General features: G+C 47.1%; 1 long non-coding RNA gene across 3 annotated transcripts in view; it reads left to right on the top strand.

The window, feature by feature from the left end:
• Nucleotides 1-24,838, top strand: part of LOC130362562 (uncharacterized) — a 79,757-nt gene that overhangs the window by 15,888 nt on the left and 39,031 nt on the right. For all 3 annotated transcript variants that reach the window (XR_008891460.1, XR_008891461.1, XR_008891462.1), the window contains exon 2: nt 20,972-21,103. This is a non-coding gene — a long non-coding RNA (uncharacterized LOC130362562). The remainder of the gene's footprint in view (nt 1-20,971; nt 21,104-24,838) is intronic.

Here is a 24,838-nt window from a genome sequence, read left to right as displayed (position 1 = left end):
TAGAAATCTGAAACTGAAAATAGTTGAAGCTCTCAAAGCTGGAGAAGGCTATAAGAAGATAGCAAAACGTTTTCAGATGTCAATATCCTCTGTTCAGAATGTAATTAAGAAATGGCAGTCATCAGGAACAGTAGAAGTTAAAGCAAGATCTGTAAGACCAAGATAAATATCAGACAGAACAGCTCGCAGGATTGTGAGAAAAACAATTCAAATCCCACGTTTGACTGCACAATCCCTCCAGAAAGATCTGGCAGACACTGGAGTTGTGGTACACTATTTCACTATAAAGAGATACTTGTACAAATATGGTCTTCAAGGAAGAGTCATCAGAAGAAAACCTCTTCTATGTCCTCACCACAAAAATCAGCATATGAACTTTGCAAATTAACCCCTCAAGGACTCAGACAATTTAATTTTTACGTTTTCATTTTTTCCTCCTCGCCTTCTGTTTTGGCCTTAAGGACTCATTTTGGCCTTAAGGACTCAGACAATTAAATTTTTACGTTTTCATTTTTTCCGCCTCGCCTTCTAAAAATCATAACTCTTTTATATTTTCATCCACAGACTAGTATGAGGGCTTGTTTTTTGCGCGACCAGTTGTCCTTTGTAATGACTTAACTCATTATATCATAAAAGGTATGGCACAACCAAAAAAACACTATTATTGTGGGGAAATTAAAACGAAAAACGCAATTTTGCTAATTTTGGAAGGTTTCCTTTTCACGCCGTACAATTTATGGTAAAAATGACGTGTGTTCTTTATTCTGAGGGTCAATACGATTAAAATGATACCCATTATTACATACTTTTCTATTATTGTTGCGCTTAAAAAAAATCACAAACTTTTTAACCAAATTAGTACATTTATAATCCCTTTATTTTGATGAGCTCTAACTTTTTTATTTTTCCATATAAGCGGCGGTATGGGGGCTCATTTTTTGCGCCATGATCTTTACTTTTTTTTGATACCACATATGCATATAAAAAACTTTTAATACATTTTTTATAATTTTTTTTGTTAATAAAATGTATTAAAAAAGTAGGAATTCTGGATTTTTTTTTTTTTTCGTTCACGCCGTTCACCGTATGGGATCATTAACATTTTATTTTAATAGTTCGGCACGCGGCGATACCAAATATGTCTATAAAAAAAAAATTTTACGCTTTTTGGGGGTAAAATAGGAAAAAACTGACGTTTTACTTTTTTATTGGGGAGGGGATTTTTCACTTTTTTTTACTTTTACTTTTACATTTTTTTACATTTTTTTTTACACTTGAATAGTCCCCAATAGTAGTTACCATGATTGCTAATACTGATCTGTTCTATGTATAGGACATAGAACAGATCAGTGTTATCGGCGATTTTCTGCTCTGGTCTGCTCGATCTCAGACCAGAGCAGGAGCCGGACGGAGGAAGGAGAATCCGTGCGGCGTTCTGAATGATCGGATCCCCGCAGCAGCGCTGCGGGCGATCCGATCATTCATTCAAATCGCGCACTGCCGCAGATGCCGGGATCTGTATTGATCCCGGCACCTGAGGGGTTAATGGCGGACGCCCGCGAGATCGCGGGCGTCGGCCATTGCCGGCGGGTCCCTGGCTGCGATCAGCAGCCGGGATCAGCCGCGCATGACACGGGCATCGCTCCGATGCCCGCGGTTATGCACAGGACGTAAATGTACGTCCTGGTGCGTTAAGTACCACCGAACCAGGACGTACATTTACGTCCTGCGTCCTTAAGGGGTTAAAATATAGACAAGCCTGATGCATTTTGGAAACAAGTTCTGTGGACCGATGAGGTTAAGATTGAACTTTTTGGCCAGAATGAGAAAAGGTACGTTGGGGAGAAGAAGGGGAACAGAATTTAATGAAAAGAACATCTGTCCAACTGTTAAGCATGGGAGTGGATCAATCATGCTTTGGGGTTGTATTGCAGCCAGTGACACAAGGAACATCTCACGAGTAGAAGGAAAAATGGATTCAATATAATTTATGCAAATTTTGGATGCTAAATTGATGCCATCTGTGAAAAAGCTGACGTTAAAGAGAGGATGGCTTCTACAAATGGATAATGATCCTAAACACACCTCGAAATCCATGGGGGATTACATCAAGAGGCGTAAACAGAAGGTTTTGCCATGGCCTTCACAATCTCCTGACCTCAACATAATTGAAAATCTATGGATAGACCTTAAAAGAGCAGTACGGGACAGACAGCCCAGAAATCTCAAAGAACTGGAAGACTTTTGTAAGGAAGAATGGGCAAAGATACCTCAAACAAGAATTGAAAGACTCTTTGCTGGCTACAAAAAGTGTTTAAAAACTGTGATACTTGCCAAAGGGGGCAGTACAAGATATTAACTGTCACGATTCGGCTTACAGGTTGTGGATCCACTGTGTCAGCGAGGGATTGGCGTGGACCGTGCTGGTGGACCGGTTCTAAGAGGCTACTGGTGTTCACCAGAGCCCGCCGCAAAGCGGGATGGTCTTGCTGCGGCAGTAGCAACCAGGTCGCATCCACTACCAACGGCTCAACCTCGCTGACTGCTGAGAAGGCGTGGGACAGAAGGACTAGGCAGAGGCAAGGTCAGACGTAGCAGAAGGTCGGGGCAGGCGGCAGGGTTCGTAGTCAAGATGGATAGCAGGAGTTCAGGTAACACAGGCTTTGGACAACACTAAATGCTTTCACTGGCACAAGGCAACAAGATCCGTCAAGGGAGTGCAGGGGCAGTGAGCAGATATAGCCAGGCAGCAGGTGGAAGCTAATTGGGCCAGGCACCAATCATTGGTGCACTATCCCTTTAAGTCTCAGAGAGCTGGCGCGCGCCCTAGAGAGCGGAGCCGCGCGCGCCAGCACATGACAGCCGGGGACCGGGACGGGTAAGTGACTTGGGATGCGATTCGCGAGCGGGCGCGTCCCGCTGTGTGAATCGCATCCCGGCCGGCAATGTCAGTGCAGCGCTCCCGGTCAGCGGGTCTGACCGGGGCGCTGCAGGGAGAGAGACGCCGTGAGCGCTCCAGGGAGGAGCAGGGACCCGGAGCGCTCGGCGTAACAGTTCCCCCCCCCCCTTAGGTCTCCCCCTTTCTTTGTCCGGCAACTGCTTCCCATGGGATGAGGACACCGGGAGTGATTGAAGGGTTTCCTCAAAGGAAGGCCGTACAGCAGGAGTGGGAATGGGGAGGGAGGGCAGAGGGTGAAGCTTGGCACGGGGCAGGGTGTCACCAGGACGGGGGCCATGAGGAGGCAAGGCACAGTCCAGATAAGCCTTGGGGGAACCAGGTGTGGGAGGAGGCACTGAGGCTTGCCTGACGGGACTGGGAGGGGGGGAGAGGCATTTCTTGTGGCAAGCAGAGTCCCAGTTCTTGATCTCCCCGGTGGTCCAGTCAAGGGTGGGAGAATGAAGCTGGAGCCATGGCAGACCGAGGAGGACCTCAGAGGTGCAGTTGGGAAGGACGAAGAATTCAATCATTTCGTGATGGGGTCCAATGCACATTAAGAGGGGTTTTGTGCGGTAACGCACGGTGCAATCCAATCTAACTCCGTTGACCGCGGAAATGTAGAGCGGCTTGACGAGACGGGTCACCGGGATGCAGAATTTATTCACCAAAGAATCCAAAATAAAATTCCCAGAGGCACCAGAGTCCAAGCAGGCCACGGCTGAGAGGGAGGAGTTGGGTGAAGGAGAAATCCGCACGGGCACCGTGACGTGACACGGGCACCCACGTGAGCTGGGTGCGTGCGTGCGTTTCCTAGACGTGGAGGACGAATAGGGCAATCCACCAAGAAATGCTCGGTACTGGCACAGTACAGACAAAGATTTTCTTCCCTACGGCGGTTCCTCTCTTCCTGGGTCAGGCGAGACCGATCCACTTGCATGGCCTCCTCGGCGGGAGGCCCAGGCGTAGATTGCAAAGGATACTGTGGGAGAGGTGCCCAGAGATCTAAGTCTTTTTCCTGGCGGAGCTCCTGATGTCTCTCAGAAAAACGCATGTCAATGCGGGTGGCCAAATGGATAAGTTCTTGCAGGTTGGCAGGAATCTCTCGTGCGGCCAGCACATCCTTGATGTTACTGGATAGGCCTTTTTTAAAGGTCGCGCAGAGAGCCTCGTTATTCCAAGATAATTCGGAAGCAAGAGTACGAAATTGGATGGCGTACTCGCCTACTGAAGAATTACCCTGGACCAGGTTCAGCAGGGCAGTCTCAGCAGAAGAAGCTCGGGCTGGTTCCTCGAAGACACTACGGACTTCAGCGAAGAAGGACTGGACTGTGGCAGGATCATTGCGGTCCCAGAGCGGTGTGGCCCAAGACAAGGCCTTTCCTGAAAGAAGGCTCACTACGAACGCCACCTTAGACCGTTCTGTAGGAAACAAATCCGACAACATCTCCATATGCAGGGAACATTGAGACAAAAATCCACGGCAGAGTCTAGAGTCCCCATCAAATTTGTCCGGCAGGGACATGCGGAGGCTAGGAGCGGCCACTCGCTGCGGAGGAGGTGCAGGAGCTGGCGGAGGAGATGGTTGCTGCTGTAGCAGAGGCAGAAGTTGCTGTAACATGGCGGTCAACTGCGACAGCTGCTGTCCTTGTTGGGCAATCTGCTGCGATTGCTGAGCGACCACCGTGGGAAGGTCAGCGAGACTTGGCAGCGGCACCTCAGCGGGATCCATGGCCGGATCTACTGTCACGATTCGGCTTACAGGTTGTGGATCCACTGTGTCAGCGAGGGATTGGCGTGGACCGTGCTGGTGGACCGGTTCTAAGAGGCAGCGGGTCTGACCGGGGCGCTGCAGGGAGAGAGACGCCGTGAGCGCTCCGGGGAGGAGCAGGGACCCGGAGCGCTCGGCGTAACATTAACTCTGCAGGGTGCCCAAACTTTTGCTGATGCCATTTTTTTGTTTTCTTTTATTTTGAAAGTGTAAATTATGGAAATAAAATCTAACTTTTGTTGACATATTATAAGAATGTCTAATCTGTAATTTGATGCCTTTTGGAGATTTTTCCATCTTTCCTTGGCTTCTTTATGCACATTAATACAATTTTTTACCTGGGGTGCCCAAACTTTTGATCCCCACTGTATGTGCATCCCACTTGTTAAGGGACCAAAAGTAATGGGACAGAATAATAATCATAAATCAAACTTTCAATTTGTAATACTTAGTTGCAAATCCTTTGCAGTCAATTATAGCCTGAAGTCTGCAACGCATAGACATCACCAGACATTGCTGGGTTTCTGCCAGGCCTCTACTGCAACTGTCTTCAGTTCCTGCTTGTTCTTTGGGCATTTTCCCTTCAGTTTTGTCTTCAGAAAGTGAAATGCATGCTCAATTGGATTCAGGTCAGGTGATTGACTTGGCCATTGCATAACATTCCACTTATTTCCCTTAAAAAAAAAACTATTTGATTGCTTTTGCAGAATGCTTTGGTTCATTGTCCATCTGCATTGTGAAGTGCCGAGTTCTGAAGCATTTTGCTGAATATGAGCAGATAATGTTGCCCGAAACACTTCAGAATTCATCCTGCTGCTTTTGTCAGAAGTCACGTCATCAATAAATACAAGAGAAGCAGTTTCATTGGCAGCCATACATGCACATGCCATGATACTACCACCACCATGTTTCACTGATGAGGTGGTATGCTTAGGATCATGAGCAGTTCCTTTCCTTCAACATACTCTTCTCTTCCCAGCACTCTGGCACAAGTTAATCTTGGTCTCATCTGTCCATAGGATGTTGTTCCAGAACTGTGAAGGCTTTTTTAGATGTCGTTTGGCAAACTCAAATCTGGCCTTCCTGTTTTTGAGGCTCACCAATGGTTTCCATCTTGTGGTGAACCCTCTGTATTCATTCTGGGGAAGTCTTCTCTTGATTGTTGACTTTGACACACATACACCTACCTCCTGGAGAGTGTTCGTGATCTGGCCAACTATTGTGAAGGGGGTTTTCTTCACCAGGGAAAGAATTCTTTGGTCATCCTCCACAGTTGTTTCCCTTGGTCTTCCCGGTCTTTTGGTGTTGCTGAGCTCAGCTGTGTGTTCCTTCTTTTTAAGAATGTTCCAAACAGTTGTTTTGGCCATGCCTAATGTTTTGGCTATCTCTCTGATGGGTTTGTTTTGTGTTTTAAGCCTAATGATGGCTTGCTTCACTGATAGTGACAGCTCTTTGGATCTCATCTTGAGAGTTGACAGCAACATATTCCAAATGCAAATAGTACACTTGAAATGAACTCTGGACCTTTTATCTGCTCAATGGAATTGGGATAATGAGGGAATAATACATATCTGAACATGGAACAGCTGAGAAGCCAATTGTCCCATTACTTTTGGTCCCTTAGCAAGCGGGAGGCACATATGCAAACTGTTGTAATTCCTACACCGTTTACCTGATTTGGATGTAAATACTCTCAAATTAAACCTGACAGACTGTAGTTAAAGCACATCTTGTTCATTTCATTTCAAATCCATTGTGGTGGTGTATAGAGCCCAAAAAAATTTTATTCTGTCGATGTCCCAATATTTATGGACCTGACTATATGTATATATATATATATATATATATATATATATATATATATATTATTTGTACTCTGGACCATAAACTCGTGCTTGTGGCTGCAACGTTGCATACCTATCTATATGGAATACAACAACCTTAGCAAGCGATCAGAGGTGTCCCATGAACCGCCAGGGCACGCCTATAGAGGGCAAAAGTCAACCTAATAGAATGAAGAACAATAATAATAATCATCACAAATTGATTACACACACTAGCCACCTTGACCCTCCCAGTATCAGGCCAGTACCTGATACTGGTAAGCTGCGTTAATCATGCCCACTCTGAAATAAGCTAACCGAAACTGGCCCAGGCCAACATACTAGCTGCATTACATATTAAGCAACTTACCTTTGCCATACGGCAAGAGGGAAACTGTTAGCTGCTTGCCAGGCATAGACAGTGCTATCCCAAGTCCCTGCAATTAAGTGGCAAAGAATCAACTTTTTAGACAGATGATAAACCTGAAAACATGACAGACCTTTGAAGATGATGACCTTGCAACGCAAGTTCACCAGTAGACTAACAAAACTCATGTAGCAGCTTACCTGTAGATGTGACCAGACTAAACCTAGTCAGACATACCCTAAGCTGTGAGGTCTGGAGACTCGTAAGTAAAATAACCTAGGTGGTGAATCCCCCTGCAGACGTGGTGTTACGCCAAGCGCTCCGGGTCCCTGCTCCTCCCCGGAGCGCTCGCGGCGTTCCTCTCTCTGCAGCGCCCCGGTCAGACCCGCTGACCGGGAGCGCTGCACTGACACTGCCGGCGGGGATGCGATTCGCATAGCGGGACGCGCCCGCTCTCGAATCGCATCCCAAGTCACTCACCTGTCCCGGCCCCCGGCTGTCATGTCCTGGCGCGCGCGGCTCCGCTCCTTAGGGCGGGCGCGCGCCAGCTCTCTGAGACTTAAAGGGCCAGTGCACCAATGATTGGTGCCTGGCCCAATTAGCTTAATTAGCTTCCACCTGCTCCCTGGCTATATCTGCTCACTGCCCCTGCACTCCCTTGACGGATCTTGTTGCCTTGTGCCAGTGAAAGCGTTTAGTGTTGTCCAAAGCCTGTGTTCCAGATCTCCTGCTATCCTCATTGACTACGAACCTTGCCGCCTGCCCCGACCTTCTGCTACGTCTGACCTTGCCTCTGCCTAGTCCTTCTGTCCCACGCCTTCTCAGCAGTCAGCGAGGTTGAGCCGTTGCCGGTGGATACGACCTGGTTGCTACCGCCGCAGCAAGACCATCCCGCTTTGCGGCGGGCTCTGGTGAAAACCAGTAGCAACCCTAGAACCAGTCCACAGACACGTGGCAGGTACTGCAAACATATAAGCACCTATTATCAAGATTTTATGCACTGAAACAACATGTCAGTACTAATAACCTGTGTGGTGTATCTCCCTGCATACATACATGGCAGGCATAATGGGTATACGACTACCTATGTGTTGGAAAATTATTGCTCTGAAGATTTGTCAAACAATAACCTATATGGTGCATTCCCCTGCAAACGAGGCAAACATAACCGGTAAACAAGCCCCTGTGTGACATAAATGTTATTGCTCTGAAAGGCATGTCGGTAACAATAACCTGCATGGTGTATCATCCTGCTGGCATGGCAAGCATAACAGGAAACAACCGCCTGTATGTTGAAATGTTATTGTTCTGAAGACGTGTCAGAAACAATAACCTATGTGGTACCATCTCCTGCAAATGTGGCAGGCATGACGGGTAAACCACCACTTATTTGTAGCAATGTTATTGTTCTGAAAGTGTGTCAGTAACAATGACCTGTGTGGTGAATGCCCCTGCAGATGTGGCAGGCATAAAGGGTAAACAACCACCTATGTCTTGTCATGTTATTACTCTGAAAACGTGTCAGTAACAATAACCTCTGTGATACCTCCCCCTGCTGATGTAGCAGGCAGTGCGGTAAAAAATCACCTATGAGTCTAGATGTAATTATTATGAAAACATGTCGGTAACAATAACCTATGTGGTGTCCTCCTGCCGACAAGGCAGGTAAACTGGTAAACAACCACCTATGTGTTGTTAGGAAAAACATGTTAAAAGCAATATCCTATGTAATTCATCCTCCTGCAGACATTGCTGGCACAACGGGTGAACAGCCATCTATGTATCGTATAATGTTATTTCCCTGAAAAAACATGTCAGTAACAATAACCTAAGTGGTGCCTCCTGCAGATGTGGCAGGCAAACTGGTAAACAACCACCTATGTATCCCATATGCGAAATTGCTACATTATGATGTGTTTCCCTCTTTATGCACTGAAGTTGGCACGTTCCATGAGTTTTTCCAGCAAGATGGTGCACCACCACATTATGGGTGTCAGGTCCGAACATTCCTAGATGAACAGTTTCCTGGAAAGTGGATTGGTCATCGTGGGCCAGTTGAATGACCCCCAAGGTCTCCCGATCTGACCCCCTTAGACTTTTATCTTTGGGGTCATCTGAAGGCAATTGTCTATGCTGTGAAGATACGAGCTATAGGATACTGCCCTTACTTCCCCCTTATATATAATGCTGCCTCTGCTATCCGATGATGCGCTGCGCACACTTGGAGTTACTATTGTTCCTGGTATAACTACAGATTCGGAGTCACGTGCTGGTCACGTGCTCAATGATGTTGTGCTTTGGACACGTGACCACGGCCCTCGTGACTGACAACGTGCAGTAGTCCTTGACGGATCATTGGCCGCCTGACAAACGCGGAAGTGCGGATCAAGGCGCCATGTCGAGGACATGGTTCTCTCATCCTCTGTTTACAAGCACAGGCTGTACACACGTGGCACATGTATGATGTATATCATTTGCACTGTTTGATACTTATGTAGTATCCCTAATGATACACTTCTGCTTTAAGATTCTGCACTTATTACTTTAATTATGCATTCAGTATATGATTTTTTTTTATCACATGATGGTGTCTATTTAAACTGCCATTGATCACTTGCACTGTGATTTGAGAAAGGTGGTGTGAGACCACAGAAACGTTGTCCTATTTTTAGCTGGAAGAAATCACTTCATATTTTTGCTACTCCAGTGTGTTGCAACCGTCCCTTCTTCTTTGCATTTTTGGACCCAGGACCGGGGTCCCTGAGACTGCTTGCACCCATATACAGAGGTCCTTTTCATTTTGGGAGTGCTGCTTTGCCATTTTTCTTGCTTTATATATATATATATATATATATATATATATATATATATATATAGTGAGAAGGTGAAAGGTATCCTTGTGGATGGGCGATATGTGTCACCAAGGATCCTGGCTTTGGTGAAGTAAGAGCTGGTATTCATTCGTTGTGTGTGCTGCGGTGCAGACTGACACTATGGCCGTATTACGGCTGAAAGGCCAATCCAGGACGGCTCTTACTGGGAATGACCAAGTGCAGGGGTCGTTCCTCCCAATCCAGGCCGCCTTTTTGTTGGCTTTAAAGGCAACCTGTTTCACCAGGTGAGGGGGATTTGCTTGTTGCAGATCACACTGCCAGAGAGAGCTGTGGGTGGAGTTCTTCCCTACATTTGCTCCAAGGTTGGAAGCTGAGGAGCAGCCTGCCTGGAGGCCTGGAAAAGACTTGCTTGATGCCGCATGGCATGGTCTGATGTGTGAACAAACACCTAACGAATACAGGTGGACTTTTTGTTATGTTTTCCTTTGTTCTGCATTTAAAGACTGTTTGCTGTGTGACAAGTGTGAATAAAACACTGAACTTTGATTTGGAAAATACTGTTTCCTTGCCTCTATGCTGCAACCGCACCTATTTGCAAGAGCAAGTCATCACAATATATATATATATATATATATATATATATATATGTACATATATGTATATACACACAGCGGGTGAAATAAACTCTGAACACGTTACCATTTTTTTCACTAAATATATTTATATATTTCCAAATGTGCTATTGACATGAAATTTTATGTGTAATAATGTGAAATGACACAAAGAAAAAGTATTGAACACGCATATTGATATTTATTTACCACTTTCTACAAAAGCCTTTGTTGGTTATGACAGCTTCAAAATGCCTTGAATGAATGAATGAATGAATGATGAATGAATGAAATGAATATGGATGAAACTAGTTGCGTGCATTTTTCTGGTGTGATTTTGGCCTATTCCTCTACACAAACAGTCTATAAATCAGGTTCTGTGGGCCTCTTCTATTAATCATGATCCTCAGTTCTTTCCATAGATTTTCAGTGGTATTTACGTCAGGTGATTGGCCATTCTAGTAGCTTTTCTTTCTTTGAAACCATTTTCCCAGAGAGTTTCCCTGGCTGTGTGTTTGGGATCAGTGTGTTGCTGAAATGTCCACCCTTGTTTTATCTTCATCATCCTGGTGGATGGCAGCAGATTTTGACTATTCAAACTACCTTAAATTTTGTGAAATTTGGCAGTGCCATTAAAGGGGTATTCCGGGCAAAAACATTTTATCCCCTATCCAAAGGATAGGGAATGAGATGTCTGATCGCTGGGGGGGTGTTACGCTGAGCACTCCGGGTCCCCACTCCTCCACGGAGCGCTCGCAGCATCCTCTCATTCGCAGCGCCCCGGTCAGACCTGCTGACCGGGTGCGCTGCAATATCACTCCCAGCCGGGATGCGATTCGCGACGCAGGAGGCGCCCGCTCGCGATGCGCATCCCGGCTCCCGTACCTGACCCGTTCCCCGTCTGTCTTGTCCCGACACGCGCGGCCCCGCTCCTTAGGGCGCGCGCGCGCCGGGTCTCTGCAATTTAAAGGGCCACTGCGCCACTGATTGGCGCAGCAGGCCTAATCAGTGTTATCACCTGTGCACTCCCTACTTATACCTCACTTCCCCTGCACTTCCTCGCCGGATCTTGTTGCCATTGTGCCAGTGAAAACGTTCCCTTGTGTGTTCCTAGCCTGTGTTCCAGACCTCCTGCCGTTGCCCCTGACTACGATCCTTGCTGCCTGCCCTGACCTTCTGCTACGTCCGACCTTGCTCTTGTCTACTCCCTTGTACCGCGCCTATCTTCAGCAGTCAGAGAGGTTGAGCCGTTGCTGGTGGATATGACCTGGTTGCTACCGCCGCTGCAAGACCATCCCGCTTTGCGGCGGGCTCTGGTGAATACCAGTAGCAACTTAGAACCGGTCCACCAACACGGTCCACGCCAATCCCTCTCTGGCACAGAGGATCCACCTCCAGCCAGCCGAATCGTGACAGTAGATCCGGCCATGGATCCCGCTGAAGTCCCGCTGCCAGTTGTCGCCGACCTCACCACGGTGGTTGCCCAGCAGTCACAACAGATAGCGCAACAAGGCCACCAGCTGTCTCAACTGACCGTGATGCTACAGCAGCTATTACCACAGCTCCAGCAATCTTCTCCTCCGCCAGCTCCTGCACCTCCTCCGCAGCGAGTGGCCGCTTCCAGCCTTCGATTATCCTTGCCGGATAAATTTGATGGGGACTCTAAGTTTTGCCGTGGCTTTCTTTCGCAATATTCCCTGCACTTGGAGATTATGTCGGACCAGTTTCCTACTGAAAGGTCTAAGGTGGCTTTCGTAGTCAGCCTTCTGTCTGGGAAAGCTCTGTCATGGGCCACACCGCTCTGGGACCGCAATGACCCTGTCACTGCCTCTGTACACTCCTTCTTCACGGAGATTCGAAGTGTCTTTGAGGAACCTGCCCGAGCCTCTTCTGCTGAGACTGCCCTGCTGAACCTGGTCCAGGGTAATTCTTCTGTTGGCGAGTACGCCATCCAATTCCGTACTCTTGCCTCCGAATTATCCTGGAATAACGAGGCCCTCTGCGCGACCTTTAAAAAAGGCCTATCCAGTAACATTAAAGATGTGCTGGCCGCACGAGAAATTCCTGCTAACCTGCATGAACTTATTCATCTTGCCACCCGCATTGACATGCGTTTTTCCGAAAGGCGGCAGGAGCTCCGCCAGGATATGGACTTTATTCGCACGAGGCGGTTTCTCTCCCCGGCTCCTCTCTCCTCTGGTCCTCTGCAATCCATTCCTGTGCCTCCCGCCGTGGAGGCTATGCAAGTTGACCGGTCTCGCTTGACACCTCAAGAGAGGACACGACGCCGCATGGAGAATCTTTGCCTGTACTGTGCCGGTACCGAACATTTCTTGAAGGATTGTCCTATCCGTCCTCCCCGCCTGGAAAGACGTACGCTGACTCCGCACAAAGGTGAGACAGCTCTTGATGTGAACTCTGCTTCTCCACGCCTTACTGTGCCTATGCGGATATCTTCTTCTACCTTCTCCTTCTCTGCTATGGCCTTCTTGGATTCCGGATCTGCAGGAAATTTTATTTTGGCCTCTCTCATCAACAGGTTCAACATCCCGGTGACCAGTCTCGCCAGATCCCTCTACATCAATTCTGTTAACAATGAAAGATTGGACTGTACCGTGCGCTACCGCACGGAACCTCTCCTAATGTGCATCGGACCCCATCACGAAAAAATTGAATTTTTGGTCCTCTCTAACTGCACTTCAGAAATTCTTCTTGGATTACCGTGGCTTCAACGCCATTCCCCAACCCTTGATTGGTCCACAGGAGAGATCAAGAACTGGGGTACTTCTTGTCACAAGGACTGTCTTAAACCGGTTCCCAGTACTCACAGTCGTGACCCTGTGGTTCCACCGGTATCTGGTCTTCCTAAGGCCTATCTGGACTATGCTGATGTTTTTTGCAAAAAGCAAGCAGAGACTTTGCCTCCTCACAGGCCTTATGACTGTCCTATTGACCTCCTCCCGGGTACTACTCCACCCCGGGGCAGAATCTATCCTCTGTCTGCTCCAGAAACCCAAGCCATGTCGGAGTACATCCAGGAGAATTTAAAAAAGGGGTTTATCTGCAAGTCCTCCTCTCCTGCCGGAGCTGGATTTTTTTTTGTGTCCAAAAAAGATGGCTCCCTACGCCCTTGCATTGATTACCGCGGACTTAATAAAATCACGGTAAAAAAACGCTACCCCTTACCTCTTATCTCGGAACTCTTTGATCGCCTACAAGGCGCCCACATCTTTACCAAACTGACTTAAGAGGTGCTTATAATCTCATCCGCATCAGGGAGGGGGACGAATGGAAGACTGCATTTAACACCAGAGATGGACACTTTGAGTATCTGGTCATGCCCTTTGGCCTGTGCAACGCCCCTGCCGTCTTCCAAGACTTTGTTAATGACATTTTTCGTGATCTCCTATATACCTGTGTTGTGGTTTACCTGGACGATATTCTGATTTTTTCTGACAACTTAGAAGAACACCGCCAGCATGTCCGCATGGTTCTTCAGAGACTTTGGGACAATCAACTTTATGCCAAAATGGAGAAATGTCTCTTTGAATGTCTCTTCATTTCCTAGGATACTTGGTCTCTGGCCAGGGACTACAAATGGACCCAGATAAACTATCTGCCGTGTTAAATTGGCCACGCCCCTCCGGACTCCGTGCTATCTAACGTTTTTTGGGGTTCGCCAATTATTACAGACAATTCATTCCACACTTCTCCACTATTGTGGCCCCTATCGTGGCTTTAACCAAGAAAAATGCCAATCCTAAGTCCTGGTCTCCCCAAGCGGAAGACGCATTTAAACATCTCAAGTCTGCCTTTTCTTCTTCTCCCGTGCTCTCCAGACCTGACCCATCTAAACCCTTTCTATTGGAGGTAGATGCCTCCTCAGTGGGAGCTGGAGCAGTTCTTCTACAAAAAAATTCTTCCGGGCATGCTGTTACTTGTGTTTTTTTTTCTAGGACCTTCTCTCCGGCGGAGAAAAACTAATCCATTGGTGATCGAGAACTACTGGCCATTAAATTGGCGCTTGAGGAATGGAGGCACCTGCTGGAGGGATCAAAATATCCAGTTATTGTATACACTGATCACAAGAATCTCTCCTATCTCCAGTCTGCCCAACGACTGAACCCTCGCCAGGCTAGGTGGTCGTTGTTCTTTGCCCGTTTTAACTTTGAAATCCATTTTCGCCCTGCTGACAAGAACATTAGGGCCGATGCCCTCTCTCGTTCTTCTGATGCCTCTGAAGTAGAGGCCTCTCCACAACACATCATTCCTCCGGACTGTCTGATCTCCACTTCTCCAGCTTCCATCAGGCAGACTCCTCCAGGGAAGACCTTCGTTTCTCCACGCCAGCGTCTCGGGATTCTCAAATGGAGACACTCCTCCCACCTCGCAGGCCATGCAGGCATCAAAAAATCCTTTCAACTCATCTCTCGATTTTATTGGTGGCCGACTCTGGAGACTGATGTTGTTGATTTCGTGCGGGCCTGTACTGTCTGTGCCCGGCATAAGACTCCTCGCCAGAAGCCTGCTGGTCTCCTTCATCCTCTGCCTGTTCCTGAACAGCCTTGGTCACAGATTGGTATGGACTTTATTACGGACTTGCCCTCATCCCGTGGCAACACAGTTGTTTGGGTGGTCGTTGATCGATTTTCCAAGATGGCACATTTTAATCCTCTTACTGGTCTTCCTTCAGCGCCTCAGTTGGCAAAGCAATTTTTTATACACATTTTTCGCCTTCACGGTTTGCCCACGCATATCGTCTCTGATAGAGGCGTCCAATTCGTGTCTAAATTCTGGAAGGCCCTCTGTAAACAGCTCATGATCAAATTAAACTTCTCTTCTTCTTATCATCCCCAATCCAATGGGCAAGTAGAAAAAATTAATCAGGTCCTGGGTGACTATTTACGGCATTTTGTTTCCTCCCGCCAGGATGACTGGGCAGATCTTTTACCATGGGCCGAATTCTCATACAACTTCAGAGTCTCCGAATCTTCTGCTAAATCCCCATTTTTCGTGGTGTACGGCCGTCACCCTCTTCCTCCCCTCCCTACTCCCTTCCCCTTTTGGTTTGCCCGCTGTGAATGAAGTGACTCGTGATCTTTCCACCATATGGAAAGAAACCCAAATTTCTCTTTTACAGGCTTCATCCCAGATGAAAAAATTTGCTGATAAAAAAAATAAGAACTCCCCCCATTTTTGCTCCCGGAGACAAGGTATGGCTCTCCGCTAAGTATGTCCGCTTTTGTGTCCCCAGTTACAAACTGGGACCACGCTATCTTGGTCCTTTCAAAATCTTGTGCCAGATTAACCCTGTCTCTTACAAACTCCTTCTTCCTCCTTCTCTCCGTATTCCCAATGCCTTCCATGTCTCTCTCCTTAAACCACTCATCCTAAACCGCTTCTCTCCCAAAGTTGTTTCTCCCACTCCTGTTTCCGGTTCGTCTGACGTCTTCTCTGTGAAGGAGATTCTGGCCTCCAAGATTGTCAGAGGTAAAAAAAAATTTTGGGTGGATTGGGAGAACTGTGGCCCAGAGGAGAGATCTTGGGAACCTGAGGACAACATCCTAGACAAAAGTCTTATCCTCAGGTTCTCAGGCTCCAAGAAGAGGGGGAGACCCAAGGGGGGGGGGTACTGTTAAGCCGAGCGCTCCGGGTCCCCACTCCTCCCCGGAGCGCTCGCAGCATCCTCTCATTCGCAGCGCCCCGGTCAGACCTGCTGACCGGGTGCGCTGCAATATCACTCCCAGCCGGGATGCGATTCGCGACGCAGGAGGCGCCCGCTCGCGATGCGCATCCCGGCTCCCGTACCTGACCCGTTCCCCGTCTGTCTTGTCCCGGCGCGCGCGGCCCCGCTCCTTAGGGTGTGCGCGCGCCGGGTCTCTGCAATTTAAAGGGCCACTGCGCCACTGATTGGCGCAGCAGGCCTAATCAGTGTTATCACCTGTGCACTCCCTACTTATACCTCACTTCCCCTGCACTCCCTCGCCGGATCTTGTTGCCATTGTGCCAGTGAAAGCGTTCCCTTGTGTGTTCCTAGCCTGTGTTCCAGACCTCCTGCCGTTGCCCCTGACTACGATCCTTGCTGCCTGCCCTGACCTTCTGCTACGTCCGACCTTGCTCTTGTCTACTCCCTTGTACCGCGCCTATCTTCAGCAGTCAGAGAGGTTGAGCCGTTGCTGGTGGATACGACCTGGTTGCTACCGCCGCTGCAAGACCATCCCGCTTTGCGGCGGGCTCTGGTGAATACCAGTAGCAACTTAGAACCGGTCCACCAACACGGTCCACGCCAATCCCTCTCTGGCACAGAGGATCCACCTCCAGCCAGCCGAATCGTGACAGGGGGCCTGCCGGTGGGACCACTCGCAATCTCCCTGCAGCACCCACATTCTATGCGGGAGCTGCGTCTCCAGTTTCGGAAACCTCTGGGTTTCCGGGACTGGGCAAGTGACGTCACGCCACGCCCCCTCCATTCATGTCTATGGGAGGGGGCGTGATGGCCATCACGGCCACTCCCATAGACCTGAATGGAGGGGGTGTGGCGTGACGTCACTTCCCCAGTCCTGGAAACCCGGAGGGTTCCCAGCGGCGGGCCCCCCACGATCAGACATCTTATCCCTATCGTTTGCCCGGAATACCCCTTTAACTGAAAATCAGCACCACACTGTGATGTTCCCTCTTTCAAACATTTGTTTGTATGGTGTTCATAGTGTGATGTGCAGTGCCATTTCTCCTCCAAACATTGTGGCCCTGATTTACTAACGTGAACCCGAGTGTTTTTGTCGGGTTTAGCGCCTTATATTCTGTCGCACGATGTATGCGACAGTGTTTGCGACCAAAAAAACCCGTCTTTAGTAAAACACACCAAATGGGCATGTTTTCAACTAAATGGGGCGTGTTCCCGAGTAAATTAGAAAAAACTCTCGGAGTATAATGTGAAACACACGGAAAAAGTGTGAGATTGTGAAAATTAAAATTTCATAAAAACACAAGGTTTTAAATGATGTTCACAACAACAGCCATTAGAGATGTTATTTGCATCTCTCAGGCTAGATAAACAAACTGGTGGTTGATTTTGATATTGATATTGATATTTTGATTGTTATTACTTTGAACATAGTCATTTTCTACAAACGTCCTCTCTTCTCAATAGGGTCTCCAAGTCTGCATTTTTTTTTTACCTGAGTTTTACCCGCCTAGTTTGTGCGCCCAAACAATATTCCGTGAGTCAGAAAATACCCAACACTTGCGACACAATAGTAAATAAGGTGAGAAAAATTATGGAGAAAAAGCAAAAACACTCCAAAAAAAAAAACTCTCCGGTCTTAGTAAATGAGGCCCTGTGTGTATTATGGCATCAGTTCAATTTTGCTCTTATCGGAACACACTATATTTTTACGGGTTTTCAACTGTTTGCAGCCAACTTTAGATGAGCTTCAACATGCTTTTTATTCATCAATGAAGTCTTGCATGGTGAGCGTCCACACCATGGCGGCGGAGTGCATTACTTACTGATTTCTTTGAGACAACAGGACCTGCTAATTCCAGGTCTTTTTGAAGCTCTCCAAAAGTGGTCCTTGGCTCTTGGACAACTCTTCTAATTATTCCTTTCAATCCCCTGTCAAAAATCTTGCAAGAAACACCCGGTCGAGGCACATTTATGGTGAAATAATTGTCTTTCCTCTTCCGTATTGTGGCCCACTGGTACATTAGGAAGCTTAGAAATGCGCTTGTAACCAATCCTTTTGTTATGTTTTGCAACAATTAGGTTGCAAAGGTCTTGAGACAGCTCTTTGCTTTTAACCATCATGAGATGTGTCTTTTGTGACACATGGGCAATGAGACCTTTTTGTAGGCCATCAGTTAGGCTGAATCAGCTGATATTAATTTGCACTGACAAGGGACCGGATTACTGTCTAATAACTGATAGATTTCTGCTGTTGTCTTGGCTTTCCATGCCTTTTTTTTTACCTCCCTTTCTTGATGTGCTCAATATTGTAGGAAGAGTAGGCTAAAATCACACCAGAGCAATGCATGCAGCTAGTCTTTCCATACAGAAAACATTCTGTCAGCTGTCATTACCAACAAAGACTTCTGTACAAAGTATTAAACAAATATCAGTAAATCATTAAGTGTGTTCAATACTTTTCCCTTCTGTCATTTCACATTACTACAGATAACTTAATTTTTGAGCTTATTTGTTTTGGTTTCTTTTTATGTATAGATTACATGGGTTGTTTCCAACATCTGGTGACATTTTCATGCTTTTGGAAATCTATTTAATCAGAAAAATGGTGATGTATTCAAAACTTATCGCTATGTGTATATATAGCCTGTACGCAACATGGATGTTTATTGCATATACATGCACACTTTTTATTTTTTAGTATTTGTGTACAGATATACGAGAAAAGCATATATGCTGTTGTTTTTTTTCTTCATTTGTATATATTGTGCACCTGATTACGTACGATATCCTTACGATACGTACGATATGTAATTATTATTAGGGGTTATGTACAACATTTATATGTATTTATATTTCTCGCTATGGGGAGCACATGTCTGTAACCTTTTGTTTACACAGCCAGGAGCCACGACGTAGATATGGAACATAGTCCATATTTCCATAGTCCATAAGAAATACACAGGGAAAAGCTTGTTATGCTCAATATTCCTTTATATAGCAAAATACTTCACAATTTCATAACTTAATGTAAAGCATATTCACCCAAGTGCTCTTTTTATTTCACTCCATTAGGAGCCTCTTACTATGCAGCCCATTCCACAGTTGGTTCACAACAGAGACAGGAAAGCTCACACCCTTGTTAGCAGTGACGACGTTTCAAGGGCAATGCCCCTTTTGTCAAGTCTATAGGTGTCAACCCATCACCACAATAAATGCTTCAAACTCTTGGTGAGATTTTTACATCTGCAATAAAATCACATATATACAATAAACTACTTGTGATGTATAATTGAGTATAAGGAACAGCATAACTATAAAAACACATTAAAAGGGTAATCTGACGAAAAAAAACTTCTTATCCCCTATCCAAAGAATAGGGGATAAGATGTCTGATCGCATGGGTCCCGCCACTGGGGACTCCTGCTATATCCGAACTCGCAGCAGCGGCGTCCGGAACACAGAAGCATGGCGCTTCGGCATTCGTTACGTCATGCCACACCCCCTCCATTCATGTCTATGGGAGGGGGCATGACGGCTAGTACGTAGCCATGACGCCTCCTCCTATAGACATGAATGGAGGGGGCATGGCAGCTGTAGTTGCCAGTCATCCAGTTAGGAGGGGAGTCCCCCAGTGATCACGGGGGTCCCCAGCAAAGTGGATAGGGGATAAGATGTTTTTTTGTGGAGTACCGCTTGAGGGTGCGTTCACACGGAGTAAATGAAGAGTAATTCACGGTGAAAAATTTACGTGCGGAAAAAAGAATTTTATTTTCGCGGGAAATTCGCGCACGGACATGGGGGAGAAAGAAGTGAAGGGTTTCTCAGTCATTTCCGCGCAAATTCCGCGCGAAAATTATGTCGGGCGGAATTTTTTTTTACCATTGACTTAAATTGATTTCTGCTAGCGGATTCCGCTTGAAGAATGAACATGTTCTTTCTTCAAGCGGAATGGAATTCAGCGTCGGAATTCTGCTAGCAGAATTTCCGCAGTGTGAACAGGCCAGCAGAAATAACATTAAAGTCAATGGGCAGAGGAGATGTGCATTAATTTGGAGCGGAGAATTCAAGAGGAATTACTCAAGTAAATTCCTCTTGAATTACTCCGTGTGAACGCACCCTAAGGGAATTTGCACGCAATTCGCAGGGAATTTGCGCGGAAATGGCTGAGAAACCCTTCACTTCTTTCTCCCCCATGTCCGCACGAACAAATTGCACTCGAATTGCACTTGAATTGCGCGCGAATTTCCCGCAAATTCCGTGCCAAAATAAAATTCTTTTTTCCGCCCGTAAATTTTTCGGCGTGAATTACTCTTCATTTACTCCGTGTGAACGCACCCTTAAATTTACATATTTCATTGATTTCATGTGGTTGTAATGCATCAAGCTTTTGGATCCCAAAAACTTCTTGTTGAAGTTTTTTTCGTTACCTGTGATTTATTAACTCCTTCAACTTCTTCCAAAATCATCCATCTTAGTTCACTAATCTGATGACCATTTTCACAAAAATGTTTTGCCAAGCTAGTTTTGCCAAGTAGTTTATTGTATATGTAATTTTATTGAAGAAGTAGAAATCTCGCGAGAGTTTGATGTATGTATTGTGGTGGTGGTTGACACCTATGGACTTAATATAGGGGGTGTTGCCCTTGAAACATAGTCACTGCTCACGTGGGTATGATTTTTCCTGTCTCCGTCTGAAACCGACTGGAATGGGCTGCAAAGTAAAAGGCTCCTAACAATGGGGTTTCTTTGAAGCACTCACGATACATAGAGACACACAAATGTGCTGAAAATGTACTTGTCTAACTTTGTTATGTTCTGATGCATTTCCTTTTCACCCCTTCTCCTGTCACTTTATCCCACAACTGTCCGTAATGTAGTATGCATTTAGTAGGGGTCCTATTATTTACTTATGCCTTACCCATTGTAGGTGTTATTACATTACAGAATGCCACTGCTAACCCCAGGGTGCAGGCACCAACAGTAAAAAGACTAAAGGAGGCAGAGCACATATCTGACAAGTCACACTGAGCAAGAGCTTGGCTGTCAGCATGCACATCAGCGTTCAGAGACTACAAGGTAAAAACTATTGGTATACAATAATCCCCGTACAAACAGTAATAAAAAAGAAAACTGAAATAACAGGTTAGAGAGATACTCTCTAATCAGTGAAGAGCCTTTAAAGTATCTAGACAGGCTAGCCTTTCTGTGGACAATACAGTCGTAATTTACAATTTCCTTGTCAGATTGTTGGCCAATAAAATCTTCTATAAGTGGTGATGCTTTTTTATCGGTCTTAGTCATTTTTATTTATACATGTATTCACTATGGGGAGATTTATCAAACCTGTGTAGAGGAAGAGCTGCCATTGCCATAGCAACCAATCAGACTGCTTCATTAATTTTTAAAAAGGCCTCTCAAAAATAAAGTGATCTAATTGGTTGCTGTGGGCAACTGGTCAACTATTCCTCTGTAACCCCCCAGGGACGCTGCTTGTTTTTACCTTAACCCCTTCCCGACCCATGACATACATGTACGTCTACTCACGGCATCCCGCTGCACCCGGTAAGATGGTGGCTATCAATGATAGCCAGCCATCTTGCCTCGGGACCTAGGGGGGTTTCGTCCGTCCCCCCCCTCTTACAGCGATCGCTCCTATCAGCTAGTCAAATCTGACTAGCTGATGGCAGCGTTTCGCACAGAAAAATCCAGAGCAGGGCAGTGTGTGTGTCCCGATCATGGGGATCGGGGGACACACACTGCTCTGCTAGGAGGCCCCAGTGTCCCTTATCGTTCCCCCTTCTCCCGGCGTCCCTTACCCGTCCCAAACTGCCGACGATGTGCCCGCCAGCATTCTTTAGTTTCATTTTCCCTTCACATCATTTTTTTTTGTAAAGGAGCTATTTAGTTGTATAACAAGCTCCCCCTAGTGTCCTAAACCTGGTTCTGCATGTTTTGTGCACTAGACACTAAGGGGGAGCTGTTGTACAGTAGTAAAAAAAATATATATATATATATATGTATATATATATATATATATATTTCTTTCTGGAGTTCTTTTTTGTCTGACCACAGGGCTCTCTACTGACACCTCTGTCCATAGCAGGAACTGTCCCGAGCAGGAGAGGTTTGCTATGGGGATTTGCTTGTACTCTGGACAGTTCCTGATATGGACAGATGTGTCAGCAGAGGGTTAGACTGAAAAGAATTCCAGAAATAAATACAACTTCCTGTGGAGTATACAACAGCTGATAAGTTCTGAAAGGATTAATATTTTTTTTAATAGAAGTCATTTACAAATCTGTTTAAACTTTCTGGCACCAGTAGATTGGGAAAACATTTTTTCCACTGGAGTACCAAGCCCTTTTTTTTAAATCTGGCATGTGTCTCTTTAAGCGGTAATACCTCAGACATGCTTTTACTTAGCGACACCCTTCTGAGATTTTTTTGATTCATGCTACCTTTTTTATTCCTCGTAGTGGACCAAAATTTGCGGGGTTCTTTGCGTTTTTCTGGTGTTATTTTTGTACGGAGTTCACCGTATGGCATAAATACCATTATCATTTTATTGTACAAGTCATAATCGATGTGGCAATACTTACTATGTTTAAGCATTTTTTTTGGGGTGATATAGGGTTTTATTGGGAAAGGGGCCTTTTTTTATTACACTTTATTCATTTATTTAAAAACCTTTTATTTTGCATGTATACTGCAGCACAGTATAACAGTCAGTACTACACTGAATAACAGTGTTACGCCGAGCGCTCCGGGTCCCCGCTCCTCCCCGGAGCGCTCGCTACACTCTCGCTCCCGCAGCGCCCCGGTCAGTTCCACTGACCGGGTGCGCTGCGATACCGCCTCCAGCCGGGATGCGATTCGCGATGCGGGTGGCGCCCGCTCGCGATGCGCACCCCGGCTCCCGTACCTGACTCGCTCTCCGTCGGTCCTGTCCCGGCGCGCGCGGCCCCGCTCCCTAGGGCGCGCGCGCGCCGGGTCTCTGCGATTTAAAGGGCCACTGCGCCGCTGATTGGCGCAGTGGTTCTAATCAGTGTGTTCACCTGTGCACTCCCTATGTATACCTCACTTCCCCTGCACTCCCTCGCCGGATCTTGTTGCCATTGTGCCAGTGAAAGCGTTCCCTTGTGTGTTCCTAGCCTGTGTTCCAGACCTCCTGCCGTTGCCCCTGACTACGATCCTTGCTGCCTGCCCCGACCTTCTGCTACGTCCGACCTTGCTTCTGTCTACTCCCTTGTACCGCGCCTATCTTCAGCAGTCAGAGAGGTTGAGCCGTTGCTAGTGGATACGACCTGGTCACTACCGCCGCAGCAAGACCATCCCGCTTTGCGGCGGGCTCTGGTGAATACCAGTAGTGACTTAGAACCGGTCCACTAGCACGGTCCACGCCAATCCCTCTCTGGCACAGAGGATCCACCTCCTGCCAGCCGGCATCGTGACAGTAGATCCGGCCATGGATCCCGCTGAAGTTCCTCTGCCAGTTGTCGCCGACCTCACCACGGTGGTCGCCCAGCAGTCACAACAGATAGCGCAACAAGGCCACCAGCTGTCTCAACTGACCGTGATGCTACAGCAGCTACTACCACAGCTTCAGCAATCATCTCCTCCGCCAGCTCCTACACCTCCTCCGCAGCGAGTGGCCGCCTCAGGCCTACGACTATCCTTGCCGGATAAATTTGATGGGGACTCTAAGTTTTGCCGTGGCTTTCTTTCACAATGTTCCCTGCACTTGGAGATGATGTCGGACCAGTTTCCTACTGAAAGGTCTAAGGTGGCTTTCGTAGTCAGCCTTCTGTCTGGAAAAGCTCTGTCATGGGCCACACCGCTCTGGGACCGCAATGACCCCGTCACTGCCTCTGTACACTCCTTCTTCTCGGAAATTCGAAGTGTCTTTGAGGAACCTGCCCGAGCCTCTTCTGCTGAGACTGCCCTGCTGAACCTGGTCCAGGGTAATTCTTCCGTTGGCGAGTATGCCGTGCAATTCCGTACTCTTGCTTCAGAACTTTCCTGGAATAATGAGGCCCTCTGCGCGACCTTTAAAAAAGGCCTATCCAGCAACATTAAAGATGTTCTGGCCGCACGAGAAATTCCTGCTAACCTACATGAACTCATTCATCTAGCCACTCGCATTGACATGCGTTTTTCCGAAAGGCGTCAGGAGCTCCGCCAGGATATGGACTTTGTTCGCACGAGGCGTTTTTTCTCCCCGGCTCCTCTCTCCTCTGGTCCTCTGCAATCCGTTCCTGTGCCTCCCGCCGTGGAGGCTATGCAAGTTGACCGGTCTCGCCTGACACCTCAAGAGAGGACACGACGCCACATGGAGAATCTCTGCCTGTACTGTGCCGGTACCGAACACTTCCTGAAGGATTGTCCTATCCGTCCTCCCCGCCTGGAAAGACGTACGCTGACTCCGCACAAAGGTGAAACAGTCCTTGATGTCAACTCTGCTTCTCCACGTCTTACTGTGCCTGTGCGGATATCTGCCTCTACCTTCTCCTTCTCCACTAAGGCCTTCTTGGACTCCGGATCTGCAGGAAACTTTATTTTGGCCTCTCTCATCAACAGGTTCAACATCCCAGTGACCAGTCTCGCCAGACCTCTCTACATCAATTGCGTTAACAATGAAAGATTGGACTGTGCCGTGCGTTACCGCACGGAACCCCTCCTAATGTGCATCGGACCTCACCACGAAAAAATTGAGTTTTTGGTCCTCTCCAATTGCACTTCCGAAATTCTCCTTGGACTACCCTGGCTTCAACACCATTCCCCAACCCTGGATTGGTCCACAGGGGAGATCAA

This window comes from Hyla sarda, chromosome 3, assembly GCF_029499605.1.
Source record: "Hyla sarda isolate aHylSar1 chromosome 3, aHylSar1.hap1, whole genome shotgun sequence".
Classification (NCBI taxonomy): Eukaryota; Metazoa; Chordata; class Amphibia; order Anura; family Hylidae; genus Hyla; species Hyla sarda.
The sequence above is the reverse complement of the archived record's forward strand: the minus strand, read 5'-3'. Positions and strand labels throughout refer to the sequence as shown.